Source organism: Nanorana parkeri, unplaced genomic scaffold (genome assembly GCF_000935625.1).
Source record: "Nanorana parkeri isolate BGI_ZX_2015 unplaced genomic scaffold, ASM93562v1 scaffold1612, whole genome shotgun sequence".
In the NCBI taxonomy this organism is placed as follows: Eukaryota; Metazoa; Chordata; class Amphibia; order Anura; family Dicroglossidae; genus Nanorana; species Nanorana parkeri.
Window position 1 is genome coordinate 207906 of NW_017307880.1, and position 26402 is coordinate 234307.

Below are 26402 nucleotides of genomic sequence, written 5' to 3' on the forward strand. Positions count from 1 at the left end.
ATATATTTTTTTTAAAACACCAAAAAATGTTTAAAGTCCCCCACGCGCATGCACTTATACATGTAAATATGCGTCAGGCGTGCCTACGTGCAAAAACAACGATTGTGCCGCACATGTTACATATCGCCGTGAACGTCGCAGGGACAGCAATAATTTTAGGGCCATCAATCACTCCTGAAGGTCCCCACACACTTTACGATAATCGTACGATAATCGCGGGAAATCCTGCGATCGTACGATTATCGTAAGGTGTGTGGAAGCCGTGCGACCTCTACTACTGTAAGGTGTGTGCCCGGCCTGACACTAAACTGATGAGTGGTAAAAGCTTTTAAAGTGTCGCCTATGGCCAATTTTAGGCATGGTAGTTTTGTGCAATGTGGGCGCATGCAATTTTAAAGCTTGACATGTTTGGTGTCTTTTTATATTTTACCAAAAATATGGGTAATAATGTTTTATAACATAACGTAGGGAAAAACTGTTTTTTTTTTCACAAAATGTACGGTACTTTTTTCGTTATATCGTAAAAAATAAAATAAATAAATACCACCAAAAGAAAGCTCTAACTGTCCCTAAAAAATTGTATAAAATTAATTTCAGTACAGCGTTGCATGACGGAATAAATGTCAGTCAAAGTCCCGCAGTGCTGAATACTGAAAAATGGCTTGGGCAGGAAAGGGGTTTAACACCCTGGTCATCAAGTGGTTAAAGAAAACTTTTATTGAGAGAAATACACTATATTGCCAAAAGTATTGGGACCCCCCTCGAAATCATTGGATTCAGGTGTTCCAATCACCTCCATGGCCACAGGTGTATAAAATCAAGTACCTAGGCATGCAGACTGCTTCTACGAACATTTGTGAAAGAATGGGTCTCTCTCAGGAGCTCAGTTAATTCAAGAGTGGTACCGTGATTGGTTGCCACGTCACCTGTTAATGGTATTATAACAAAGTGGAAGCAACTGGGAACAACAACAACTCAGCCATGAAGTGGTAGGCCAGGTAAAATGACAGAGTGGGGTCAGCACATGCTGAAGCGCACAGTGCGCAGAAGTCGCCAACTATGTGCAGAGTCAATAGCTACAGACCTCCAAACTTCGTGTGGCCTTCAGATTGACACAACAACAGTGTGTAGAGAGCTTCATGGGTTTCCATGGCCGAGCAGCTGCACACAAGTCTTCCATCACCAAGTGAAATGCAAAGCGTCGGATGCAGTGGTGTAAAGCACAACGCCACTGGACTTTAGAGAAGTGGAGACGTGTTCTCTGGAGTGACGAATCACGCTTCTCTGTCTGGCAATCCGATGGACGTGTCTGTGTTTGGCGTTTGCCAGAAGAACAGTACTTGCCTGACTGCATTGTGCCAAGTGTAAAGTTTGGTGGAGGGGGGATAATGGTGTGGGTTTTTTTTCGGGGGTTGGGCTTGGCCCCTTAGTTCCAGTGAAGGGAACTCTTAAGGCATCAGCATACCAAGACATTTTGGACAATTTCATGCTCCAAACTTTGTGGGAACAGTTTGGAGATGGCCCCTTCCTGTTCCAACATTGACTGCGCACCAGTGCACAAAGCAAGGTCCATAAAGACATGGATGAGCGAGTTTGGGGTGGAGGAACTTGACCTGCTTGCACAGAGTCCTGACAACAACCCGATGAACACCTGGGATGAATTAGAGCGGAGGCCTTCTCGTCCAACATCAGTACCTAACCTCACAAATGCCCTTCTGGAAGAATGGTCAAACATTCCCATAGACACACTCCTAAACCTTGAGGCCAGCCTTCCCAGAAGAGTTGAAGCTGTTATAGAGGCAAAGGGTGGGCCAACTCAATATTGAACCCTATCAGGTTTGTTATTGCTGACTCTGTCTCCACTAAGAAGATTCACCCTATTTTGTTTCATCTTTACCATTGTCACCAAAAGTGCCAGAAAGTGAAACAAATTCCACAATTTCCATTTGTCATCAGAACAAGACGTAAGGAGAAATCTTCTATTGGGACACCTGTTTTGGTTGTCCTCACTTTGGAAAGATTTCCTCCTACTTTCTGTTGAATCTCCAATACAGGAAGTGGCAGTAAATCTCCCCAATGGGACAGAGATAAAGAAAATCAACTGACCAGCTTTTTAACACGTCCTTACTCTATCTAAAACTAAATCAAATTGTTTGACTTATGTACACTTTAACCCTGCAGGAAATTGCTAGAGACAAAAGATGTTGTTTATTCCGGCTTTGTTTTTTCACTCAAATCATTTGTGTTTGTTGTATTTGCTAAATCACTGTACACACTTTCTAAATAAATACTTCAATAATATTTTAAAGGGTACTTTTTTTCCATTTGTAAATGTTTTGTTTTAAACTTAAAGTTTACAAAGTGGTGCTTTTTTTAATCATGTTTGACCATTGGCATAAAGTCTTTATTTTGCAAATAATCATTTAATATAGTCAATATCCATCTAAGACATTGACTTTGTAGAATATTCTAGACTTCCTAAATAGAAAGCCCAGCACTAACTGCTCACTTTTTAGTCTAACTTAAAATCTATGTGGGCCATATGTGCAGAGATAAAGAATTAGAAAAAATGTTTCCCTTGCAAGCGGAGAAAAATACCTGTTAAGTCTGGCAGAAATGCACCCCCCTCCTAATTTCCTGTTTTAGGCTGACAATGCATTACTGGACTGGAAATGCAAGAAATGGCATCAGCCCTGCCTTGTTTTGTACTACTGAACCACAGAACACCTCCCTCTTTCTTCATCTGCATGACATAGGGGAAGGTACTTTGTAGTCCAAGGAATGAACTGAGAGTGCTGATTAAAATGCTTGACATAATACTGTAGAGTGCACAGGACACAGAGCAGCTCTATATTTCTGTCAGGATAATCAGGTATTTTTTTGCACCTATTCAACAAATGTAACAAAACACATGGTATATATAACAATCCAAAATGGAGCAAATTAAAGAGATTGTTAGAGTTTACATAAACTTTAAAGCAAAGCAGTAAAGTTGGCCTGGCAGGAAAGGGGGATAAGCATTTTTTTTCCTGCTGGCTGCATGTGTTATATATTTATTTGTAATATAGTTTATACTTACCTGACTTAAAAACATGAAGAGGGTTTTAAAATGTTATTAAACATAATAAATAATATATGCAAAAATCATGCGGTCCCTTTAGTTGTCTGTTAACATTGTTCCTACTTTTGTAAAATCTCTGTATTTTTATTTTTGCTCACAAGGTGGCACCACAAGAGAGCAAACGTAGACTGTAGAGCTGCAGCTAACGATTATTTTCACAATCGATTAGTTAGCCGATAACGTTACCTTTAGGAGAACCATGGGGAAAAGCCCTAACCCCATAGTTCTCCTTTAAGGCCCCATTCATACCTGTTAGTTTAGCTGCGATTAGGGATTCCTGCTTCAGGGCCCTTTCACATGACGTCCGGTTTCTGTCCTGACCAGATCCGTGCGCTCCTGCACTAAAAATGTATCCCTATGTGTTTTATGGGCTAAAGTTCTTACGTGCGCAGTCCGTTCAGGTCCGGACAGAAAAAATACTGCATGTCACATTTTGTCTGGTCAGGATATGGTTCGGAAACGCAAAACGTGTCAAAAACGCACTGCACTGCACTGCAGCTAACATACTGACAGCCCCACTCCAGCCCAAAAAAATTAAAATTTTTGGGGGGCGTGGCGAGCTGCCGAGGAAGATGGCCGCAGTCTGACGGAGCTCCGCATCACCCGATCCCTAATGTAAATTTTTTTAAAAACTGGAGCGCGTCAAAAACGCATAGCACCGCATCTGCAGATCTGCTCCAGATCTGGTCTGGACATTGCGTGAACAAGGCCTCAGGAACTTGCATTTTCCTGCAGCAGGAATCCCTAATCTGCCATTTACAAGTGGCACCTGTCACCCATTCAAGTTAATGATCGGGTGACAGCCGCTGCATTTAAACACCAGCACACCGCATATAATCGTATGTGAAACTCACGATTGATGCGTCCAGGGATGATGATGGATTCCTAACCTTATGCAATCGTATCAAATATGATTACATGCAGTATGCCGGCATTTAAACGTAATCATCATTAACTTGAACAGGTGCCGCTTGTACATGGCAGATTAGGGATTCCTGCTGCAGTAAAACATACATTCCTGACGCAGGAATCCCTAATCACACCTAAATTTACAGGTGTGAATGGGTACTTATTTCACATGTATATTTTTCTCCCTGCAAGATTATTTAACTAGGCAGTTTGTTACAGCCCCTACTCTGCAAAAGCACTTGGCATAATGTAAACATATACTTGCACATTATGGCAGACCTACCCTAGTTTGTCCTCCTCAAGCTCTGACAGGTCCAGCCGCAGCAAAACAAAAGGTGTGCAAAGAAAAAAAAAGGAACTGTTAGGGCTCGTTCACACCATTAGCGATGGCTGGCGTTTTTAAGCTAATGCCAGTCACTGCCAGGGCATTTCGAAAACAATGGTTTTCTGTGTGCCCCATTAAACACTTTGCATACCGTGAGAAGATTATGAGAACCATCTATGTGTTCCATATACACTGAGTGGCCAGATTTTTATGACCACCTGACCTTTGTAGGCAAATTAGCTATAATTAGCTATAATTTTGCACTGAAGTTGCTAGAGGGCCAGACCATTATAAATAGGGAAGCAGGTTGTTTACCACGACAGTAGAAGTGATTTTTTTTCTGAAGATACGGGTAAACAACGCGATTTAACAGCCTTTGAACGTGGGATGATTGTTGACGCTCAAGCCATGGAAGGAATATCGGCAAAACAGCAGAATTCGTTAAATGTTCAAGAGCAGCTGTTGTTAAAGTGTTTAAAGACTGGACTGTCAGCCGAAAATCTGGGTCTGAACGTGCGAATTGTGGCCGTCAGCGACTAGTCAATGTTAGGGCATCTACATCTATAATAACATGAAACATATCGTGGAGTCACGAGGCGGCCCAACGAAGTCATCTCGTGGAGTCATCTCGTGGCCCAACGAAGTACTGATGGGGTGGTCATAATAATCTGGCCACTCAGTGTAGATGGTGACCTAGACAATACAATACAATACAATAAAGACAGTGATGCTTTGTACTGACACTACCTGCTGTTAGTATTATACATGAGAAATTGGATACAACCCCACTCTTCTGTTCAAAATTAATTCCAGGTCTATATCCTCATCCCAGTCAACCCTAAGCTCTGCTGGGAAGACCTGGAGAGCACTGAAATCATTCTAAAAATGTAATTTTAAAATTAACAATGTCAGGATCTCATATCAGCGTATCTGTCACCAAGTGGAAATTAGAACCTGGCAATGTTTTCACAGCTGCTGAAGTGATAAGGGATGTGGCCAAAGACCTTGATCCTGCCAATGGACTTTGCTTTTGCTCTTACACAATATAGTCCTGCAACCTTATATTTATTCCAATGCAATGCACCCTTCTGCTTGTACCTGGCAATTTCTGCTCTAATATTGGTATATTCATACTTATTAGCTGATGTCATTATCACATTGTGACTTTTAGGCGCATCTTGGAGTTACTCGGGCAGTACCAAGGTTATGACATCGATAGGAAGAATATAGGCGTGTTACATTAAATTTTAGAGTTACACTTTACTTCTTTTTAAATTACAATGAAAAAGGGGCCAACTATAACGATGAGCAAGACCGCTATAGACTAGAGATGAGGCTGGGCTTAGTGTGAACCCAGTTCACTTGAGTTTGCCCAAGCCACCTCTAAATTCTGTCCGCAACCCTCTTTGCTTGACCCAATCAGTTGCAGGGAGGTGCCCTGCAGCTTCACTTCGCAAAGGGGCGAGGAAGTGCCGGCACTGATTGAGTTAGGAGGAGGGGGTGGCGGTTAGAGGTTTGAGTGGGCTCGGGCAAACTTATGCAAACTGGGTTCACACTAAGCCCAGCCCCATCTCTACTATGGAGCTCTACCTGCAAAGTAATACGTTTTGAAGATCCACATCTGTTGGACTGCTTAATGCATATCCAAAAACAAGAATCATTAAATGTATTGTAGCTTAACAGTTCTTAGATGCAGCAGTTGCATTTTTTTAGCCTATTTTAGACTTGACTTACATTTGGAGACCAGTGACCTACTTCCTGTTCTAGGGTGACCACTCTCACTCATTGTATTGTCTATGGACTTATTTTATTTACAGAGCCGCAGCTGCCCTCCCCTGAGAGCCGCACATCCCCCCCACCCCCTGGGAATGCACAGCTCATCTGAGAACTGCACAATGCCCCTGAAAGCACACAGCGCCTCTGAGAGCCCACACAGCTCACCTGAGAGCCCACACAGCCATCCAGAGACTTTGGAGACATCAGTCTATCACCCCGCAGCAACAAAGTATGTAGCTTATATTATTCTGCATTTCTGTATAATGTATTGCTGGGATTTTCAGTCCTCTTTAGCTGATGGTATTATTCTGCATTGCTGTATAATGTATTGCTGGGATTTTCAGTCCTCTTTAGCTGATGGTATTATTCTGCATTGCTGTATAATGTATTGCTGGGATATGTAGTCCTCTATAGTTGGCAGTATTCTGTATTGTTATATAATATATTGCTGAGATTAGTTCCTTTACAGGTTGGAGTCAGTAGCAGAACTAACAAGGTCACAGTGGTCGCAGTTGTACTGGGCCCTGGTGCTCCACCATTGACTCCAAGCTGTAGAGAGACTGTTCCCTTGCAGTGTGCTGCGTGACATGTACCCTAGTAGCACACTGCAATGGAACACTTCACTGATTAGCACAGTACAAAGGTACATGTCACTCTGTAGTGTAGTTAAAACCTCTTGTATTGTATGTTTCTTCTAATATTTAAGCACATAATTAGTTCAGACAGTCATATGAAATGCTTTTCTAAAAGAAATCATCAGTATTCGGGTCTAAGTGCGGGGTTGGCACTTTAAGACACTTAAGTTGGTTTAGTGATCCAGTTTGGGCACTCGGGCTCAAAAAAGGTTTGCCATTGCTGCCCTAGTACATGACTAGAGAGCACCCCCCTTGCCTCATCTACATAACATAATGGGAAGGTGTTCTGTAGTCCACTGGATTGAACTTCCTAGGGCTGACAAGCAGAAAGCACAGGAAGTTACAAGCTCACTGTATTTCTTGTAGGATCAACAGGTATTATTTTTGACCTTGTTAACTGGCTCTGACAAATTACTGTGACAATAGTATATTAAACAGACCAAAAGGCAGCAAATGAGAGAAGTTGATTGTTAGGCTAGACATTACACTTAACAACCAACTTAACAACCAGAAAACATTACATTTAGGGGGTATATGCGATAAAATGGGTGCATGTGAGATTCAGAAAAAACAGCACTATTACTGTTAACCTATTATTATTGCAGTTTTTACTTTACAATCCTTTTTGAAAGATACTGTAACATTTCAAAGTAGTATTACACCTTCAAAGTTTGTTCAATAATGAATCCAGATCAATCGAATATACATTTCCTTGAAAAGTATTATTTTACATTTTTGCCCAAACACTTTCAGTCATCATATTTCCAAAAAGCTTCAATTCTCTAAGCTCCCCTTCCCTGAACTTCCTGTCTAGTACAAGATCACAAAGGGCCGAGCAGTCTCCAGCAGCTGTCCATCTACTTGCTTGGAGCTGGGACGAAGGGGGAGCAGGAGCAATGTCTTGCCTTGTTGTGCATGTGTGTTTGTGGAGACACACACAGCTTACTAGCAGACACAAGGGTGACTCTAATAGGACCCTGCAAGGGAAATGAACCACCCTAAAACAGGATATCGGGGCAGTGCACAGGGACCAGCTGATGTTTAAAACTAAAACTTTTAAACATCAAGAAGCAGCATCCAATGTAAGTGATTTCATCTGCATTTGAAATAGCTTAAAAACCTTTTGACTTTAATCTCACTTTAAATAGTTAACTCTTCTGTATATTTGTTACTATAGTGAATATAGAGATGAAGAGATTATACACTAGTGGGTGCTCTAAACAGCAAGGATGGGTAAAAACTCCACTGCTGGCAATTGTATTCTGGTACCCACAGCTGCCTGAATACCCAAATAGTGACTGCATCTGGTTAGATGCTGTCACTGTCCAGCCCATAATTTTCAACCTGGCTCAATTAATTTCTGAATCAAATTTTGTTGAGCAAGGTGATGCTTGCAAGGCCATCCATGGCTTGAATTTTGGCTGATTCAAAAGGAATCTGAGCCATCTATGGCCAACAATATACTGCAAGAAAGTGCATGCATGCTATAGAAGTAGGTAAATAGGGGCTTATCAAATGAGCTGCGGCCATTGCACAATATTGTACAATGCATGTCACAACCTTCCCTTACATTGACCCCTGATGAAGCCAGAACTCTGGCAAAACATGTTGGGAGTGGATATCTTGCACTAAAACACAAATGTCTATGGCTTACAATCTAAAAGAGGAGGGGGAAATGATACATGAGGTAGCTGTGGTAGCTGTGGGAATGAATTATGTGAGAATGTGAAGGTTCAGTGGTTAGGTTGAGGTGGGATAGGCTTCCCTGAAGAGATGAGTCTTTAGGGAACGCCTAAAGGCAGTCAAGGTGGGAGATAGACGGACAGGTTGGGGTAAGGAGTTCCAGAGGATGGGAGAGACTCTAGAGAAGTCCTGGAGGCGAGTATGGGAGGAGTGGACAAGGGAGCTGGAAAGCAGGAGGTCAATGGATGAGCGGAGGGGACGTTTAGGGTGATATTTTGAGACAAGGTCTGAGATATATCCGGGGGCAGAGTTGTGTATGGCTTTGTAACTGATTCTTAATATTTTGAATTTTATCCTCTGGGCGAGTGGAAGCCAGTGGAGGGATTGGCAGAGGGGGGATGCAGACACTGAGCGGTTGGTAAGGTGAATGAGTCTGGCAGCTGCATTCATGATAGACTGAAGGGGGGATAACGTATAGAATTGAAATAGAATGTTATAATCTGATGTAGCTATGCTTTAGATAAGGGGTAGGCAACCTTGGCTCTCCAGCTGTTGTGGAACTACAATTCCAATGAGGCATGAGGTGAGATACATGAAGTGCTCTGGACTGATGCGTCAAAATGTGAAATATTTGGCTGTAGGAGGAGGCAGTTTGTTCGCCAAAGGGCTGCAGAGCGGCACAATAATGAGTGTCTGCAGGCAACCGTGAAGCATGGTGAAGGTTCCTTGCAAGTCTGGGGCTCCAATTCTGCCAATGGAGTTGGAGATTTGGTCAGGATCAATGGTGTCCTCAATGCTGAAAAATACCAGCAGATACTTATCCATTATGCCATACCATCAGGGAGGCATGTGATTGACCCCAAATTTATTCTGCAGCAGGACAATGATCCCAAACATACAGCCAATGTCATTTAAGAATTATCTTCAGCGTAAAGAAGAACAAGGAGCCCTGTATGTGATGGTTTGGCCCTTACAGAGCCCTGATCTCAACATCATCGATTCTGTCTAGGGAATACATGAAGAGACAGAAGGATTTGAGGCAGCCGACATCCACAGAAGATCTGTGGTTAGTTCTCCAAGATGTGTGGAACAACCTACCTGCCGAGTTCCTTCAAAAACTGTGTGAAGTGTACCTAGAAGAATTGATGCTGTTTTGAAGGCAAAGGGTGGTCACGCCAAATATTGATTTGATTTGTATTTCTCTTCTGTTTATTTAATTTCCAGTTTGTTGATTGATAAAAATAAACTATTAACCCTTTTATTTTTTAAAGCATTCTTACTTTGCAGCATTTTTTCACACCTGTACCTATATATATATATATATACACACACATACACAGTGTGTGCACAATCATTAGGCAAGTGAGTATTTTGACCAATTCTCCATTGTTATGCATATTGTTCAAATCCAAACTGTATAAACTTGAAGGCTCTTTGGATTTAAGCATATCAGGTGATGTGTATTTGTATAATGAGGGAGGGTGTGGCCTAAGGAGATCAAAACCCTATATCAAGGTGTGCATAATAATTAGGCAGCTTCTTTTCTTCAGGCAACATGGGCCAAAAAAGTGATTTAGCTGACTCTGAAAAGTCAAAAATTGCAAAAAAAAGTATTTCAGAGGGATGCAGCACTCTTGAAATTGCTAATATATTGGCACATGATCACAGAAACATCAAACTTTTTGTTGCAAATATTCAACAGGTTCGCAAGAAACTTGAGAAAGAAAGAAGCAAATTAACTGCCAAAGATTTGAGAATAATCAAATGTGAAGCTACCAGGAACCCATTATCCTCCAGTGCTGTCATATTCCAGAACTGCAACCTTACCTGGAGTGCCCAGAAGTACAAGGTGTTCAGTGCTCAGAGACATGGCCAAGGAAATGAAGACTGAAACCCGACCACCATTGAACAAGACACATAAGTTGAAACGTCAAGACTGGGCAAATAAATATCTGAAGACAGATTTTTTTAAAGGTTTTATGGACTGATGAGATGAGAGTGACTTTTGACTGACCAGATGGATGGGCCCGTGGCTGGATCGGTAACGGGCACAGAGCTCCACTTCGACTCCGACGCCAGAAAGGTGGAGGTGGAGGACTCGTATGGGCTAGTATTATTAAAGATGCGCTAGTTCAGGGGTGACTACGTTACAATGTGTGACCGGTGATGTGGTCACACATTTCATTGTAATCCCACCCAGTTTTTTGGCGGTGGAATGTGTGACTGCCAATAGGTCAAATCATTCCAATGCTTTCTCAGCTGTTCCAGGGCAGATCGGCATCGCAAATCGCATGTGCAGGAGAACTGATCTGTGCTGGAACAGCTGTTCCAGGGCAGATCAAAATCCTGCACCAAAAAACTGGGCGGGATTACATTGAAATGTGTGACCACGTCACCGGTCACACATTCCAACCTAGTCACAAACTTTGATAGAACAGCGGCCCTGTCTAATCATTTAATCAGAGAAATAGATTATAATAGGCAACATTACAGTGTAACGTTCCCCATTATAATCCACATTTCTAATTAAATGAAATAACAGCACACAGTGTGCTGTTACACCCGTACTGAGGCCCTGGCGATAGTTCCGCCCCTGGACAGGGAGCCGCAGCAGAGGGATGAAAGAGCCACATGCGGCTCCAGAGCCTGCAACACAAAAAACGTTGGACTCTGCAATGCAATAAACTCTGGACTCTGCACTGCAATGGACTTAGGACTCTGCAACATAAGAGGGTCCTATGTCATTGCGTTGCAGGGTCTTAAGTCCATTGTGTTGCAGGGTCTTAAGTCCATTGCGTTGCAGTCTCCTAAGTCCATTGTGTTGCAAGCCCCTAAGTCCATTGCGTTGCGGGGTCCTGAGTTTACTGCGTTGCGGGGTCATGAGTTTACTGCGTTACAGGCTCCTGAATCCATTGCATTGTAGAGTCCTAAGTGCATTTCGTTGCTGAGTCCTGAGTTTATTGCGTTGCAGAATCTTGAGTCCATTGCGCTATTGCATTGTTATGTGTTTTTATTTTTTAGTTTCTTTTCAGGGGAAGGCGATGTAGGTGGATATGGGGGTCTGGGTCGGGAAGTGATGGAGCTGGGAAGGTTGTGGGGGCCCATCAGTAAAATCTTGCCCAGAGCCCAATTAATATTAAAGACAGCCCTGCACACCAGCGTGTATGTTCAAACATTTAGTGTGTTTTCTGTGTGCCGGCAGTGCCTTGTGCTGTTTACCTCTTTTCTTTCTTTTTTTTTTTAAACTTTAATAAAATGTCAGTTGAAATAACTGTCACTGATGTGAGATGAGGTGTGCTGTGGTAAAATGCTAAGTCACCGCAGACAGTGTGAATGAGCCCCTAGTGATTAGTTATAAGATGGCTCGGATTTTGGGCTGGCCTTCTTCTGCCTGGTGTTGCTGGGGAGAAGCCATGAGGGGATTCAGCTGCTGCTGAACAGAGTGAGACATGGCTGATCACCGGATTGGTGACAATTTGGAAAATTAGCATCCAATAATAAAGTATACTGAGCTGTCACTAAGGTTTTCTAGGTTTCATTAACAACAGCAAATTGCGAACTTACTCGCCCGTCCGCTTCATGTTGCAGTTTATCCTCACTGAGAGTATTGTTGCCCACTTTGTGGGTAGACACTTGTTTTTCATTATTTTGATCAGGGAAGGCAACCTCAGCAATCCAGCTGTGGGGAAACTACAAATCCCATAATGCTTCTGCATCTGGGAGACATATCTGTAGCTAATACTCTTGCAATGCCTCATGGGACTTGTAAAAGGGTGACCATTCGTCGCCGATCTCCGGGGACAGTCCCCCAGCAACATAAAATCTTTTTTTTTATACCCACCGATGAGCGCAGCCTCATGTCTCCCACGCTGTCAGAAGCTGCATACAGTGTGTGCAGGTTTAAATAGTAACCGGCACACGCTGTATGCAGCTTCTGACAGCGTGGGAGACAGGAGGCTGCGCTCATCGGTGGATCCAGGGATTAGGTGAGTATTAAAAAAAAATTAATTTGTATGTTCCCGGGGACATTTCCAGGGACATACCACACATACCAAATACACTGCATATATAATTTGAGGAAAATATGCTAATAAAATTGTTTGTTTTACCATTTGTCAATTAAAAAAAAAATGTCCCCGGATTTCATTTTAAAAACCTGGTCACCTTAGCTTGTGTAGTTCTACCACAGCTTGATATATCATACCGGCTTGGAGGTGTATATTATGCCGGCTTGACACGGGTCACTTTGTGCGTGGGCAGTGTCACATGAGACATGAGATGGTCAAATCTATTTGATTTATGATGCTTGAGCTTTGGAGACTAATATTGTTAGTTATAGAATGTTAATAGTTATGATGTATACATTTATAAAAGTTCAAGTTACATGTAAACCCCAATGAAGGGCCAAGGCCAAAGCTTTACCATATTCATCATGTGTCTGTTGTTTTATTATTTGAAATATTATACAGTATTTATTTGTTGTTTATATTGTGTATTTGGGCTTAAGTGATAGTGAGTGTTTACCCATGCAGATGATCCCCTTTTTCCTGTCTGGTGAAACCTTGGTCACCAGGACAGGAAGTAGGGGAAATGTCTCTAATGGCCCTGAATAACAGCAAAAACTTGACAGGGGTTCTGATCTTTCCTTAATACAAAATACAAAGAATCCCCAGCTCACCTGCCAGCTGGCCTGCAACCAAACAAATTGCCCTGTCAACAGTATGCGTTAAAAGCAGAGGTTTTAGTTGCACAAACATTTGGCCAAAAATATGTAGAAGCCACACCGCCGCGCCAAGGCAGCTCTGCAAAGTGTGGTCCTACTCTATGTATACGAGTCTCCAAGTGTGAGCATATTAATGCAGTCGATAAATTGCATGCAGGTGTACCAGGAGGTAGCCTACTCCTCCTAATAAGGTGCAGGGACGCACTGGAGGCCCAGCAACCAAAAATGCACGCTGGGACACCAGTGCGTCCCCACATCCAAAAATAGTCAAACTAGAAAAAACATGGTACCTGCATGAATCTATGACTAGCCTTTATGGCAGGGCGCACATTGGGAAGGCTTACAACAATACAAAACACAAAGAATCCCCAGCTCACCTGCCAGCTAGTCTGCAACCAAACAAATTGCCCTATCAACAGTATGCGTTAAAATCAGAGGTTTTAGTTGCACAAACTTTTGGCCAAAAATATGTAGAAGCCACACCGCCACGCCAAGGCACCTCTGCAAGGTGTGGTCCTAATTCTATGTATACGAGTCTCCAAGTATGAGCATATTAATGCAGTCAATTAACTGCATGCAGGTGTACCAGGAGGTGCCTTGGCGCGGCGGTGTGGCTTCTACATATTTTTGGCCACACTAATTAGGATCACACTAATCCAGCACGTTATTAATCTTACGTGCCCCACTCAATGTGGCCGCCGCTTGAGTGGGGAAGCCCTAAAAATTATTAATAATTGCTATTGTCCTAAACTGATGATTGCATTGATGATCTTTATATAGATACATTTCCTGCAGAATTCTGAACTATAATATATCTATACATACATTTTGTATTATTCACAGATCTACCACTGCACAGCTTACTAAATACACCGCAGGCATGAAGCAGAGTAAAGTCAGGGTGTAATCTAAAATACATTTCTGTAATCTCTCAGTGCATTGCAACAGCATGTTTGACGTAGGATTTTTCCTGCTGACCTCGCTGACTGACAGCAATATGGGCAAGGCGAGGGCGACAACCTTTCCTTTAGTGCTGATTGGCTCCTTAAAAAAGGTAGTGGCAGCACCAACAAATCAGGACACGTTCTAACGCTCTCTGCTGGATTATGTTTAGCTTTCTTCATCTTTAATTAGACTTTTATGTTGCAATGCTTTTAAAGGACACAAGTCAAAAAGGTCAGTTCTGACAGGAAACAAAGAGATGAAATTCAGCAGACATATGGAAGGTTTTTCCTCCCATTCCTCTAGAGCAGTGGTCAGTGTAAAATTAATAAGGAGGGCATTTATGTGGCCCCTGATGTCACCAAAGGACTGCATACAATATGCATATTATAATATACACCAAAATGCCCAGCACTAATAATAAAAGTCAAGTATTAAATCTAAACATGTCCTTTTAAAGAAACGTTCATAGGTGTATTCGGTGAGCCACACAGTGCAAAACAGTCTCTCATCCAGAGTGCATATAAGGTACTTAAAAAAAAAAAACCCGCGGCAAAACACACTGCATTGCATGTTCAGAATCTCATGCAGATCTGGTCTGCATTTGGTGAAGAAGCCCTTAACAGGTGGGTTCAGCTTCAAGTTTGGGCTGTAGGACTCGCCAGTTTGGGGCTGCCCTAGGCAAGACGAAACTCAGGCCCCCCCCCCACCACACACACACACACACAAAGTTTTCCCCACCCCTTCCTATTTTTGACTTTTTGCTTAACCTGTCAATCGCTGTATCCAGCTTTTGACATGTTCCGCTATTGGTATAGCAGGAAAGCTGGGGTCTCAGGTGGGCTCCACAGGATCTGTGGTGGGCTCTGCGGGGTCTATGTTGGGCTGTGTAGAATCTATGCTGGGCTCTGTAGGGTCCCTTTACCAGCAATGTGATCCACTTACCTGCATCTGATGTCTCAAGCTGACCGCTGCTGGACCTGGCCTCCATCACTGCCAGACCACTGGTGCTGCGGGCACCAGTGGTCCGGCCTCCTGACTGGCATTTCCGACTGGACTCCCATCGGACACCCGACAGGCACTTCCGGTCCCGGCCTCCTCTGCGCCCGACATCTGCATCGGGACACGGCTTCCTCCGCCGCCTAACCGGAGCTGCGGGGATCCATACCCGCCCCCTTCTCCTGCTGCTGCTCCTCCTCGCCTCTGCCTCCACCTCCTCCTCGTCCAGGCAGCCAAGGCTGCCGAGTTCTGAGCAGTCTGGCTTGCCTGACTGAAAAGTGCTGCCCAAGGCAAATGCCTTGTTTGCCTCGTGGCAGATACGCCCCTGGGACTCGCACAAGAACAACAATCACTATCACCCTTCTACGTGGAGTATTTTGCATTGGAAATTAAGGCTCCTTTCACCACTTTCAAATATACTACTCCATTTAATATTTTATTGCGCCTTTTTGTCTTATCTGTAATAAAGTGTGTGTAAAGACAATGTTTTGTTTAGTTTTGAATAGTGTGGTGAAGGCTTAGACCCTTTGTCAAGTTTGGTTTGCTGTATGTGTCTAAATTTAAGATTTGACCTGGTGAGGGGAAACCCAAAAATTTAGAGTTACCATTAGAGCAGTAGGCGAGGGAAAATCCTCCAATGGTGACACCTGTTCCTGTGATAACTCTCTAAGCCTACATTCACACCTGCACATTCCGCGTTTGGCACGCGTTGATGGAAACACACCAAAATGTGCAACGCGCTTGCGTTGCCATTATTTCTAATGGCACCCCAAACGCGGTCAGGAAGATGTGCTTTTTTGCTCCGTGTTTGTGAATGCTCCCAGTGGTGAAACACCATAACACTTTCTTAACATTGTGCAAAAGTGTATGCACATTACTGTCAAAAAAGATCTTCAAAAAGTCATGAAGAAACAATTCCAGACTTTTCAATCTGGCCAGATTATAGTAAAGCTGGCCATACATTATGCAAATTTGCACATTGGTTGCCGCTGTCAGCAACCTTTCAGCTGGCATCCCTCGATCAGCTCATTGAAGGAGCTGGTCGGAAAGTCTTTGAACAAACAGAACCGGCAGCCAATAGCCGCCACTGTCAGAATACAAAAGAAACAGCGGGTATTCCTTGATTAATGCGCTTGCAGCGTTGATGGGGGAATCTGTCCTATTTTTTTTTTTCAGCCTGGGGGTTGAGCAAAAAAATATAACAGTATATGGCCAGCCTAAACCATAAAGGTATTAATTAGCAGGCAGCAATACAATGCAGTCACCTGGGGTTACCTGCACTCCTTTAGAATACTCCTCCATCATTTCAGGGGACCCCTAATTCCTGGGTGCTATAGTGTACTATCTTTTCTGCTCCTGGCGAGTTCCTCTTGGCCCATTACTATTATGGACAGTCCTAATGGCTAATAGAAATGAGAATGTAGGAGAGCTTTAGACACTGTCCTGAGTAGTTCTTTCAGACACATCTGTCTCACATTGAAACCTTACACTGATTTCTCATGGAGTTCTGTAAAAACATTTCACCTTGATCTGTCCACCTCTGTAAATAACAGGCTTTTCTTCCTTGTCAATTGATGGACACAGGAAGTCTTTAACCTTTGGGTTATACTGCCGCCTGCAGAACGATTGGACAGTGGCAAAAAAACCCCCAAAAAAATGACTAGCCCAGGAAAACTTTTCTTTTTAAAGTCTTTGGCTACGATAGTTTCCAAAAAGTGTAGTTGTCTTTTCTGCAGCTATGCAAAATATGCTAGCACCTTTTATCTTTAATTTTATTGTTAAATCAAGACACTTCTTTATGTTGCTGCTGGAGATTTGTTTCTTTGATTGCAGCTCTCCAACAAGGTCATTCTCCGCCTAGATTTTGGAGCATAGCGTCCAGACCCCGCTTGGTTGGACGTTGCAGGGATAGCCTAGAAGTGACTTTTGGGCACACGGTGTCGCATGGGGCACTTTACACACTGCGTTCAAGTACACATCAGGTACGCTTTGCAGGTCCAGAGACACCAGCATTGCCTCAGCACTTGCCCTGTCTCTGAAGACTCACTTTGTGCGTAGACTGATCAGGTTAAGCAACAAGAGTCACATCAGCTACTTAAGTAGCTGGGTGACTTTGCTCCCCATTCCTTCTAGTTTTGCCATGGAAAGGGTTAACACAGTAGGACTGAAGGCTTTCCACCATTCAGTATCAGGGAAGTGTCTCCCTGCTGCTGTTTCTGTGTGCAAGGAGCCACCTTGAACTTTGATCTTCAGTTTGTTCCTCCTGTTTGCCTGACTTTGCCTATGCATCACACTACAACCATGTGGTCGCAACATGTGTTGACTTATGAGCTCATCCCTGAGGAGTCGCACTTTTCTACTATTATACCCAAATTAAAGAAGATTATTTCAGCTCCTAATGGTCACCACATACGGTACAATCCTAATGAAGAAGCTCCTTTAGATTAACCAAACTATGTAATATGAGGCCCTTCCTAAACTATCCAATCAATTTAAATCCAATCAGGCAGATACAAGCACTACACAGTTGTTGGTAACTCTAAGGGCCATTCACACCACCTCCAGACCAGATTTTATCTGGACCTAAAATTCATCCCAATGTTTCCCCATGTTCTTCTTGGCCTCAGTTCACACTATCGTAGTCAGTTCCAGGCCAGACCAGAAAAATACTGCGTGTCACATTTTGTCTGCTCTGGAACGCACTGGAACGTGTCACAAATGCAGCGGAATACAACGCAATGGCAAAGAAAAACGTTTTTGGGGCTGGTTTGGATGAACTCATCACCCCTGGACGTCCTGCTTCTGTGGAGAGAGAGTTTTGTGAAGATAGGAAACATGATGGCTGAAGTGGACACCAAATTATTTGTAGAACTTGTGGAAGCCTGCCCAGAGCTGTATGATCCGAGACATGGGCAATATAAGAACAATAATAGGAAGATGGACAAGTGGAGAGGCATTGTTGCCCAGGTTGTCCCAGGCTATGATCATTGAGCAGCTCTGAAACGAACAACTGTGGTAAGTTAATGTCTCTTATGTGCAAGCATTGTGCTGCTTTTTTCCTGGCTATCTGTAGGTTTTGCAGAGGTCCCCCAGCAAGACCTAAAATTGAACGCGTCAAAAACATGGCAAAACGCAACGCAGTGCGTTCCAGATCTGGTCCAGAAAATAGTGTGAACCTGCCCTCAGGGAGCCCTGTCACATCATTTCCAGTGCGTTATGGCGAAGTTCGAGCCCGAAACGCACTGTATCGCATACATCAAGCTGGGGTATGTTCTGCGGCGAGGTGGTGCCATTCATGTCAATGGCACCACAAAAACGCCCCCTGCCCGCAATGCGATCACCGGCACCGGAACGCCAGGTACAAGACTGCCCTCCGTTCCAGTGCAGGGCAATCTAAAAAAAATAGTGCACGCAGCATTTTCTCCGATCGCACTGCACCAGAACGTAGGGCATTCCTGTACCTCATGTTCCGGTGCGGGCGGGGGGCATGTCATTGACATGAATGGCACAACCCATGCCCCGGAATGTGGCTCGGCTTGATGTAGGCGATCCAGTGCCTTCCGAGCTCAAACCGTGCAGGAACGCACTGGATATAGTGTGACAGGGCACTGTCACACTATATCCAGCACCTTTTCCAACTATTTATCTATGGAAATTGGAAGCATCCTGTTAAGCTGTTTATACCCCGTAGCGCTTATTTAAGGTGCCCATACACCTTACAACCATCACATGACCTCCGTTGTGCGATGGTTGTAAGGTAATTAAAATCTCGTATGATCTGCCCATCTTGGACAGGCAGATCATACTTGCGATCATCGCAAGCCAGCCCTGCTAAGGGGAGAGCTTCCGATGATTCCAATGCTGAGCGGGCAGTGTGCACTTTCGGGCAGTGTGCGCTTGCGCACACCGGCCCGGTCGGCATTTGTCTTCCGAGCACGCCACTAACCCGCCAAAAATCGTACGATGTTCAGCGGGTTTTCGAGTGTGCTCGGAAGACAAAAGACGTGCGACCGTACAGTAGAAACGGTTGCACGCCTTCCATACACCTGCCGATTATTGACCATGGCGGGATCACCCGCGATTATCGTACGATAATCGGCAGGTGTATGGGCACCTATAGACCTATAGACTGGTATCTGTTTGGTAAGGATTTTGTGCAGAAATGGTCTATTCCCACTGTGGAACAGTAGAAGTCCCATCTGTAAGGGACCCAACCTTATATGCAGTTGGAAGCCCTGTCCTGTCCAGACAGGACAGCACTTCCTGTGTGGCGGAGCCATTATCAGCAGGATTGAAAGTGAGGGTAAATCTTTTTAACAGAGCCCCAGATAGCAGTAAAGACCTGAGAGAAGCTTAATTCCTCCCAACTCCTGTCACAACTCTTTTGGCATGCCATTCACTTTGAGAAAGAAAGTTAAAAAAAAAAAAAATATATATATATATATATATGCACATGTCATTTCCGTTAAAGATTCTGTAGCATGATAAGTTAACAGGTGACAACCAGCATAAAAAAAGCAGTGTGTATCAGTTCTCATACCTCATACAAGTGGTTAAACCTGCCAGGGTCTGAAAAGTCTGATATGCCAAAGTAAACAGAACCTGATTAGATAAGGTTCAGTCTGCTATTTTTAAAAGAAACTGGATGGCCCTGTCTTAGGGCAATTGCACATCTTTGTATTTTCATGGAGTGCATTAGAAAAAAAAAGTCCTGCTTGCTCCATATGTTGTGCACTTTGCAGCAAAATTCACCCTCCATAGGGATAAAAGGTAATGCATGTAAAGCATGTGTACGGAGAAATAGCTTTTAGCCAATAATTAATTACCCTTTGAGGCCATTGCCACAAGCAGCACATTCACATGATAATGTACAGTGTGCTAAATAAATACTAGACATGTGCAGCCACAAAACATTCATTTCGTTTAGCTTCGGATTTCGTTTATTTCGGATTTCCAAAATCGGGTCCTGTATGTGTTTCGTTTTGGGTTTTGGATTCGGATCGGATTTGGAATTCGGATTCGGAATTCGGACGAATTTCCGAAATTTGGGGTTTTGCGCGAACGGACAATGTTCATACGCACGTACGTAGCAGAATTGACACAGTTGACATTTCTGGTTGCTGAGCTCTAGCTCTCTTCACTATTAAAGGGACATTAAAATCCTTTTCTTAATTTTTTGTATCCGTTTAAATGTTGGCAGTGCATGCACAGGAACATGAAGTAATGTTATGTTTTTATCTTCACATGCTATGAAATTCTCTTTTTGAAGTAATTATCGTAAATTTCTAATTTAGTTTCTGTTAGGACGAAATTCGTACTGAATCCGAAGTTCCGAATCGGAACTGAATTTCTTGCTGAATTTCCTGTGGAGAAAATTTAGAATTTTTAGGCTTCAGGCCTAATAAAACTTTAATTAAAAAAATAAAAAAAAGCCGGCAATGTGAGTCATGAAAATGTGCACATGTATACATAATCACTGCACCTCTTCATTACCACAATAAATGCTAATCACTTACAAAGGTGGAAATGGACTTTAACCACTTGCTGACCAGGGCCGGATTCCCGGCAAGGCCACCGAGGCCCGGCCTCGGGGCGGCACGGAGAAGAGGGGCGAGACATGTTTGAAGTCACCCGACGCCCGGAACTCCGGGCGGTAATTTGTTTTCTACATTTAGCGATGCTTTGCACAAGCAGGGCTAAATGAAGAATGGTGGAAGTCGCCAAGATCACTTGTAATAACACTGCACGCTGTCCGTCCCCCCTCGCCGCCGCCCCCGCACCTACCTCTCTCCATGCTGTGTCCTCCCGGCTCCGTCTCCTGGCTCCGTCCTCTCCTCGCTGGCCGCTGACGTCCTCAGGATGGAGAGCGGTGAGCAGAGCGGCAGGGTTAAAACTAACCCTGCCGCTCTGTGTACACAGTGAGAGGGGAGAGCTGTGCTCTTCCTCTCTCACTTGTCACAGGAGTTCCAGCACAGTGCTGTGCTAGAACTCCTGTATTGGAGGTGACAGGTTCAATAAAGAGAATGGCCTTGGGACGGCAGGCAGGGTAAATCCAGTCCTGTTGCTGGCCGGGTATTTGCACGGTCATACAAGCCATCTTAGAGCCTGCCAAACACCTGTATATAACAGCCCTTAACGGCTGTTTACATTGCCGACTGGGGCCTGTTCGCACGCACCCGGAAGGGGGCGTGCACAACCAGGAAGTAAATGTACATCCACTCGCCAGGAAGCGTCCTGATATTTTTTGTACTGTGTAAAGTATTAGTGTAGGATCAAGCATGAGGATGCTTGGGATTGGTGGCGAGCTTTTATATACTAGTCAAAATACAATCATAATTGTATGAATTCCTAAATCTACATGGTTCAAACAGACCTCAGTGGACAAATTTAGTCACATCAAAGAGTGATGAATCGGCCATTCGCGTTCCATCGCTGCCTGCAAGTTGGAAATATGAAATAATCATATGCAAAATATCATATTTACACAAATTATAGGCTTAGTTTACCTTTAAATATCTAAAAAATAAAAAATTAATGTATATGTTAAAAAAATTATTAAAGGAGAACTAATCATTAAAAGTTAACCTTTTTTGGCTATGGTTCTTTTTACGTTTGCAGGAGGATATGCTGACAGCCTGAGCCACGCTTTAGCCAGGAAAGATCCAGATAATAGGTCAGAATCCATCCCTCTGCCTGATTGACAGCTGGCTCTGCCTCTCTAGATCCAGAGCCAGCTGTGCCCGCCCCCTCTCCCCATCCATTCCTCCCTGCAGTCAGCACTCGAGGAATAGAGAGGGCAATCCCTGTGGCGGGTAGTGACTGACAGTCACCACTCTCCGCAGGGAGAAGATCAGGAAGTGAGCGAACGGCGGTATGTGATCCATAAGTTCCCGTTTTATAGAACCAAGGTGTAACAGCTTCAGTGTCACATATCGGCTCTAATTATGGAGATAAATATCAGCCTGTAAAACCCAATCATTACCAGTTCTTCAGGTTTTAGTGCTGTGATAGTTTGACTGACAATTACTCCGTTATCCAACACTGCACCTAGACAAAAAAAAACACAATCAGGGCCGGACTGGCCATAGGGCAAACCGGGCACTTGCCCGGTGGGCCGGCCCGAACATCATCAGCTTGTTTCTGTTTGGTCCGGCCAGCTGTGCCCGACGGCCGCTCTGAACGCTCCATTGATCACAGAGCACAGAGCTGCCAGGCAGATCACACACTGATGGAGCCGGCCCCGCCCCCACCAGCTGACAGACCCCGGAGGCCTGTGCAGGACAGACGTTGTGCTCGTAGGAACACAGAACACAGCATCCAGGAGAAAGTAAGTTGACGGGGGGAGGAGGAATCATCACCACTGAGTGACCGGAGGTCCACCACCTCATCTCATGCTAGACACATGGGGGGCCAGGAGCCAGATTGAGGGAGGGTCAGGAGCCAGATTGAGAAGGGGGCCAGGAGCCAGATTGAGAAGGGGGCCAGGAGCCAGATTGAGAGGGAGCCAGATTGAGGGAGGGCCAGGAGCCAGATTGAGAAGGGGACAGGAGCCAGATTGAGAAGCTTTCAGGAGCCAGATTGAGAAGGGGTAAGGAGCCAGATTGAGAAGGGGGCCAGGAACCAAATTGAGAAGGGGTCAGGAGCCAGATTGAGAAGGGGGACAGGAGAGGGAGGACAGGAGCCAGACTGAGGGGGAGATAATCAAAAGAAACACATCGCACACCTGACCAGATAAGACCCTCGAGTATCAAGTGGGTGCCAAGCAACCACGAATGCCTCCGCCTCAGTATAAAGGTGAAGAAGTCACAACATGGCTGTGCATGTCATTGACATGTTGTGACACCACAGGGGTCAATAAAATATTGACTGAACTTGAGCTGGAGTGTGAGTGACTTCTTCATACTTAGACTCAAGGGAGACACATAGACCAGACTGGGGGAGACACATGGGGCCACCATCAGGGGGTATAGCCAATACCCATGTCAGGGACCCAGGCAGATTGAGGGGCTCAGGCCCCTACCAGGGTCGGCATGGCAGAGGTGACAGGGGGCAAGGTGGAGGTGTAAGAGGCCAAAAAGTCAAACTGAAAGGAAACGACCCAGACTATGAGATGGCAGGGTGTGAGGAGGAAGTGTTGGTGCTGATCCAGTTTTGCCCACAGGCTCTGCATGGGGTACATGTCCCCGGGGCTGGTACATGGCATGGCTGAGGGTGCTAGGAGGCTGGTGTACTGCTCCTTGTACGACTGATTATGAGTACAGCAGCCTAGTTGCCACCGCTCTCTCCTTTTTCACTTCCACTCTTGGAAACCCATTGCTTTTTATTAGGTTTGCTAGGTTAGATATCATCTGAACAGTCCACCTATTGAAATTTCAGGACAGACTGTGTCAGTCAAAGACAACTAGCCAACTTTGCAGGTCTGTAGGCAGTAATGTCATTGCAGAAATGCGTAATATTAATATATATGGGTGATAATATTATATGGGATATTTAGTAGCAAGGGAATTTCACTGAACACCTGAATCCAATGATTTGGAGGGGTTTCCCAATACTTTTGGCAATATAGTGTGTGTGTGTATATATATTATGTGTTGTAATTATGTGGCCCGGCCCCGTCCCTCAATTGCGCTTCTATGTTTGACTCCACCTCCAGATTGCGATAGGGCGGGGCCTGTCGGCGGTCATGTGATTGGGCTGTTCAGTCTATAATGCCCGGGCCTATTTTTTGTTCCAGTCCGGCCCTGCCCACAATTAATTATAACCCCTCACCATGAATCATCTGCTGCTGCTGATTCCTTCATTTAGAAATGTTCATTCATAATATACTACTTCCTCTCTTGATATAAACAGTGCAACTATTTACATTTGTAATCGCTGTGATTGGTCATCACAACGATCACAAGGTGTAGAGGCTCTGTACACTGTGTCTATCTTCGATCTGAGCTGTCCAATGAAGGCTCAGAGCACAGCCATTTACCGGCACAGTGGCCACCTACTTTTGTAAAGAGCACTGGAGAAATTAACATCCACCACTCCGCTGTTCCTAAACACAAAGTGGTAATGAAGAGGTTAAATTATATTTTTTTTTTTAATTAGATATAAACATATCAAAAAACATAAATTTTATTTTGATTAAAGTATATGTAAACCCTAATGATAAACTTATTTTATTTACTTATTTTCTGGTCTCCTAAACATACAATTGAAAGTTTTTAGTTATAACTGTTCAATATGTGCAAACAAATACCCATCCATCTTGTCAGAAATTCAGAGCTGTCCTGTGCCCAATGCTCACTTCCTGTGGAATTTCAAGGAAGGTAATTAGCCCTCCCAGTTCTTATCTTGGGACTACAGAATGATTAGTATTTGTGTTGTGGAGTTTAGAGAGTAGCTGGGTCTAAGCAGTTCAGCAAGAGAAGACTGTGCAGGGCTGACACCACAGTCCATAAAATGTTGTGCGTCCTCAGCCCACAACACCACAGTCCATAAAATGTTGTGCGTCCTCAGCCCAATTTCTTGCAGATCATCAGGTATTTTTCTGTAATTGCAGGGTCTTTAAAGGGATAACATAAGGGAAAATATTTATGCATTGCAGTGATGCACTACAAGTGTTTGTTTATTATTTTGCCCCGACACACGGTTTAACATTTATTTTGTCAATAAAAAAACAGGTTTGCATGGCAGGTGGCCAGTGGCCACCACAAAGAATTTGCTCCTTCAGGCTACAGGCTGACATGGTACTCCACACCAGCCTTACAACTGGAGTTTGTTGATAAACACAGCCAACCATTGTTTTCTGAACCAGTAACAAGAAGAAAGACTAAGGCTGGGTTCACACCTAGGCGTATTACGCATGCACGTCTGTCGCGCGACCGTCACGCGTTTTTTTTACCGCAATTCGCGGTAAAAAAATCGTGCGACCGTCGCGCGATTCCGAAGGCTACTTGGCTGTATCCCAATGGAAAACGCCCTCCAAAACGGCCCAAAGAAGTACATGTACTTGTTTGGGCGTCAGCCGTTTTGTAGGGCGTTCAGACGGGCAGAAATACGGAAAGGTGTGAACCATACCCATAGAAAACAATGGGATTTTCATGGTTGTACGTTTTGTAGAGCGTTCATAGAGCGTTGAACGCCCGACAAAACGGAAAGGTGTGAACGGGGCCTAATTGTTAACTGTCAATGGTTTGGAGGAGCTGATCTGTGGCTGATTTGTGCCTGCTGTTGATTATTTAGTGAATACTTAGTACTATTTCTATGTACTAAGTGTATAGTTGGCCATAGACATGAGAGGGATGTAGTGAGGAAAAAAGACTCATCCGTTCAAGTCACTGTAATTTATGATGCACTAAAGACTGGAAGGACCCATTAACATGTATACACAGAAAGCACATTACAGCTCTTGCCCATATTCAGAATCAGGGCTGTTCACACCTCAGTGCTGATGCTTCAGTGTTTTCCCCACCTGCAGGAGTTTAAGTGTCCATTCACACGAGTGTAGCGCCTGAACGCTCTCTTAAGATCGCCATACACTTTACAACCCCCGCAAGACTTTTGTCTTGCGAGGGTTGTAAAGTCATTTAAGAAACGTACGATCTGCCCATCTTGGACAGGCAGATCATACTTGCGATCATCGCAAGCCCGCCCCCCTGAGGGGCGGGCTTCCGATGACTGCAATGAGGGGCGGGTTTCCGATGACTGCAAATGGGCAGTGTGAGTGTGAGGAGCAAAAACGCACATCTTGCTGGCTGCGTTTGGGGTGCCATTAGAAATAAATGGCACTGCAAGCATGTTTTACACTTTGAGCCGCGTTCACACAACGCGCAGGTGTGAATGGGGCCCAGAGGGCAAAGAAGCGCAGAATCTGCCAAACAGAAGCTCATGTTCTTTCTTCAAGCGTTGGGCGTTTTGCGTCAAGCGACAAAATGCTCAGATGTGAACATGGCCATAGAAATGAATAGGGTTTTTTGGGGGGCATTTTTAAACATTTTTTCAGGCAGAAAAAGCGCTACAAAACGCTTAGTGTGAATGAGGGCTAAAGGTTTTAGATCTTTTGAAGTGTATACTAAGTAAAGTGCTTTATATCATTATCAGTCTCCAAACTGGTAAATTTGCCTTGTGAGACATGAAAAGGAAAGTCTAACCATTGTTCAGCCGTACCGGTAAGAAGCAGATGCTGCATATTTACTGAGCAAATATCATTTCCAACCTTGCAGACATAATTATCTATAGTACATAGTAACAAGGATTTGGTATTATTGACATTGCTAAGCTGAATCACTTTCACATGTA

The 26402-nt window shown here is 44.1% G+C and overlaps 1 long non-coding RNA gene across 1 annotated transcript; it reads left to right on the forward strand.

Annotated features, from left to right (window-relative positions):
* Positions 1 to 6914: 6914 nt before the first annotated feature.
* LOC108799043 lies at positions 6915 to 23690 on the forward strand. Its single transcript, XR_001941990.1, has 4 exons — positions 6915 to 6994; positions 10293 to 10300; positions 16152 to 16154; positions 23680 to 23690. It is a non-coding gene; the product is annotated as an uncharacterized LOC108799043 (long non-coding RNA).
* The last annotated feature ends 2712 nt before the right edge of the window (positions 23691 to 26402 follow it).